At 40.8% G+C, this 4,239-nt stretch overlaps 1 long non-coding RNA gene across 1 annotated transcript in view; it reads left to right on the top strand.

Annotated features, from left to right (window-relative positions):
- Nucleotides 1-4,239, top strand: part of LOC103153568 (uncharacterized) — a 119,535-nt gene that overhangs the window by 25,509 nt on the left and 89,787 nt on the right. The gene's annotated exons all lie outside the window — the stretch shown is intronic.

Here is a 4,239-nt window from a genome sequence, read left to right as displayed (position 1 = left end):
CTGCTGTCGGTCCCACCTGGGCCCCAGATCGGAGCGGTTGCTTTGGGAAGCAGTTTGGTTTGTTCAGAGTAGATTTAACTGACGTGTCCAGAAACCGTCTTACTGCCCAGAAACCGTCTTACTGCCCAGAAACCGTCTTACTGCCCAGAAACCGTCTTACTGTCCAGAAACCGTCTTACTGTCCAGAAACCGTCTTACTGTCCAGAAACCGTCTTACTGCCCAGAAACCGTCTTACTGTCCAGAAACCGTCTTACTGTCCAGAAACCGTCTTACTGCCCAGAAACCGTCTTACTGCCCAGAAACCGTCTTGCTGTCCAGACCTGCCGTTGTCAGGGTTTCGGATTGGTTTGGTTTTATTCTGGGTTTTGTTATTTGTCTTCATGGTTTGGTTCTAATTGATCCGTTTCATGTTTTGCTCTCTGCTCATTTTTCTTTCTGATTTGGTTGTTTTCCTCTCTTCTTCCTCCTTCGGTTCCTTCCGTTTTTTACCTGTTTGTTTTCCGTTCCTTGTTTCTTGGATCTTCTGTCCTCGTCGTCGTTGCAGCTGCTACCTTCATGCCTCAGTTTAGTAAATCATTTTTTTATTAATTCTTTTATTTTGTTAAACTATTTTGGGAAAAAATACTTGTTTTCAGAAATCACTGAAGCAAGAGCTTAAACACTGAATACATAAATGAAGCATAAATGACACATTTGATCTTTTTCATGTCTTTTGTACATAAATAAAATAAAAGTCTTACGGCTGTTTAACGTCGTGCAGCCATGTCTTTGGTGGAAACGTTGCTGATGTCAGACCCAAACGATGCTTTGACGTGTTAAATTAGGAACATAAACATCACTGTGGTTCTGTGGTTTCACATCCATGCAGGATGTTCTCCATTCTCCAGAGTCTTGTGGTAAATCTGAAACCAGACGCTCCACATCAGCTCTTCTAAATATCTTTCACAACCATGTAAATGTTGTAATTTGAACAGATCTGATCTGCTGCTTGTTCCTGAGTCGACTTCACTACCTGCCCTTCATGACTTCCTCTCCGTCTTTCAGCTTCTTTTCTCAGCGAGCTGTTCTTTTATTCCCACTCTCTGCTCCAGACCTTGAGTTCACTCTGTACGTCTTGAAGTTTAAACGACAGCCCAGACTCGACTCCATATCCGCGACAAGGTTCTGCTTAAAAGCCCGCCGTGTTTTGACTGTCAATTTACAGCTTGAGTGCCTTCAAGGTTAGACACTTTCAGTGGCGTGAGAGTGGGAGTTGTACGGTTACACCTGGCTCACCGAGACACCGGGTCAGAACTGGGCTATAATGAACACAGAATCACAGAAATGTCAATGCACTCGCTCTGTCAGATGTTTTTCCTCTTCCTGAGCGTTAAATCCATCCACAATGCATTTCATCAAACTGCAGACCCAAGTTAACGGCGTCCACCAATCATTGTTTTTCCTGACCTTAGCGGCTCGCTCCGCTCTCATTATGAGTCATTTGTTTTTGATGTGAATGAGCATAATTGGTCTAAGCACAGGTGCAACCACTAATTGAGATGATGTTGTTTGGCACAATATGCCAGAATTCATTTTCAGTGGTTGGTACTCGTCGTTCGCTGGAAACGGTCTCTGAGGACCAAACAGACGCACTTCAAACAATTAGCAGTGAAGTTAACTTGACCTGGAAAGCAGAACTGAATTAGCACTTTACTGGGGAAAAACTTTGGAAGTTGATGACAACTTTCAGGTTCTCTTCTTTCCTTTTAATATTAATCTACTGCATTTTCTGACAGAAAAATAAGCCACAATAATCTGTTAACCCAACCAATTAAAATGAATCTCATTCTGGTCATTGAGCTTTATTTTTTAAAACAGGTTCTGAGTTAAATGACCTTCTTCTCGTCTTTAGATGCGTTTTTATCGGCGGTTTCCAGGAATGCATGGGAGCAATATTTATTTCTCTTTTAGTTTCACAAAATGCAGCTGAAGAAAAGGAAAATGTTGAGTTTAGTTGAGAGAAGAGTTTGGCTCTGGAGTTCATAATGACAGCATCAAGCCTTTCCACTGATCTTTGGTCGCTTGGTTTAGGACATTCTCATCATCAAAGAAACAAATCAATTAATCACAGGATAAGTTAAAATGAGCTCAATCATTTCCATTTGCATGATTTATCATTTTTTTCTTTTTTCTCTTTATTCCAAGAACTAGAAGACAAAAGTCTTCAGTTTCAACTAAACATTTTTAAGGATAATTTTGTTTACAGACTTCATAATTTATTGAGTTTTTTTCTGTTTTGTTTATTTTGGGTACCCTTAAAGCTCAAACATGAGCCCACAAAGCCTGACATGCGTGAAATTCGATCATCTGTAGTTTCTGTTGATCGTCCATCATGAAACTCTGAAGTCGAACCCTGAGAGGAGGAAGTCGGCCACCATGACCCCAGTTGGCTCACGTATCGCTGGCATGTTGGTTAAATGAATGTGGAGAGAAAGCGGTTTGTCTGCAGGTTTTTACTTTGTTGTCTTTGCTGAATCGCTGCTCCTGGCTTTTCCTCTGTTTTCTCAGCAGGAGAAAATGAGTCTGGTTCTTCCTGCCGACGGAGCGATAAAGGAAGCAGAACTTCTCCCTTCAACCTCTCAGGTGCTGCGAGAAACTGCCTGATGTGGTGTTTTTTATTTCACCTCATCTGTTCTGGGAAGACTCATTTCCTGAACACAGTGGTGGTAGTCATTCAAATTAATTAGCAGGAGGAACTGTAACAGAATCTCCATGTAATTAGCTGATTTAGCCTAATGAGCTAAGCCCTATAACTCCACTTAAAGCAGCAGTTTCACTTTTTATCACCATGCAACTGTTGCAGCTTTTTAGTCAAATCACATAAAAATAAATGACTTTTTAAGGTTACCATCTCTGGATGAATAGTCTTCATAAATAACTCCAGCCTTCTTTTAAATCATGACTATTTCAGGTATTTTTTAAACTAAAATCAGAACGTTGTTGTTTTTGTTAGAAAGTATCAACAATATCTGACCCAGTAAATGCAGTTTGCTTCTTTTCCACCTGCTTTGCTCTATTTCTAGTAAGTAGTCTCTGGTGTGAAGTGACAAGTTTCCTTGGTTGGTTTTCATTTCTGCAGCTTTGATGTTTGCTTTGACTGTTCCGCTGTTGACAGCTGACTTAACCCGAAAATATCGCCCTTCATCACAGCGCCGCCATGACGATTGTTCTTTAGAAATTGTTCCTCCTCCCAGAGATGACACGTCTTTCATCAGCGTGTCGTCGGGTGTAAATTTATGTATTAAAAGGTTTTATGTCATCATCAGTCACATTGGGAGCCTAAAGTCCAGTGTTTTCATATTTTTAACAAAATGACACTTTGAGATGAAACATTTGAAATGCTGCTGATGTTCACTGAAAGCTTTTCTTACTGGTTTCTAAAATAAGCATTAACCTTTTAAAGACAAGAGAAGCTAATTAGCTTCATTCAGCTGAGGTTGTGCGTTGATTCCACCTAGTGGTCGGAGTGTGAACTGCATGAAGTGGAACTGCATAACCAACATCACTGAATACGGCTGATAAACCCAGTAAATGATCTTAACCAGATTCTGCTGCAGAAAATCTATATTTTCTGAAAACATATGAGAAAAATTCTGAGTTATTTCTGATTTTGGTCAGATTCAGGCAAATAGGGAATGGAAACGAATAACACCAATATCAATAAGCATCCAGTTCAATTTGGGTTTAAGTTGAAATTGGAAACTTTGTGTAACATTTAATCAGTTTATTTGAAACTTCATGATGAACAACCAGTGGTTGGTAGAAAACATATTGGGTTCCACTGCATGTTACGTTGTTTCTCATCTGGTTTTGAAACCGTCTGGTTCTTTTGGACCGATGAAGTACTGAACCATCTCGACACGTCTGACCAGCCATGTTCAGAAAACCTCAAATCCCCTTTCTGCCCAGTTTGGAGGATCATTTGAACTTCAGTAATCATTCTGATTGATTCCCTGTTAACAAGCAATTCAAGGTTAATACCTAGAAACCAGGAAGGAAGGAAACAATTTCACTGTTTCATTCATCCGGACTAAAGCAAAACCGAAGTCCTGATTCCTGAAACATAAGTCGTTCATGGAGCAGTTCGTTGGTGTACCTCAGATAAACTCGGTTAAATTCAGTCACGATGCTGGACCTGGACCCGGACCCGTACCCGGACCCGGACCTGGACCCGGACCTGGACCTGGACCCGGACCCGT

This window comes from Poecilia formosa, unplaced genomic scaffold, assembly GCF_000485575.1.
Source record: "Poecilia formosa unplaced genomic scaffold, Poecilia_formosa-5.1.2 Scaffold355, whole genome shotgun sequence".
NCBI classification, from domain to species: Eukaryota; Metazoa; Chordata; class Actinopteri; order Cyprinodontiformes; family Poeciliidae; genus Poecilia; species Poecilia formosa.
This window is presented reverse-complemented; position numbering and strand designations above follow the sequence as displayed.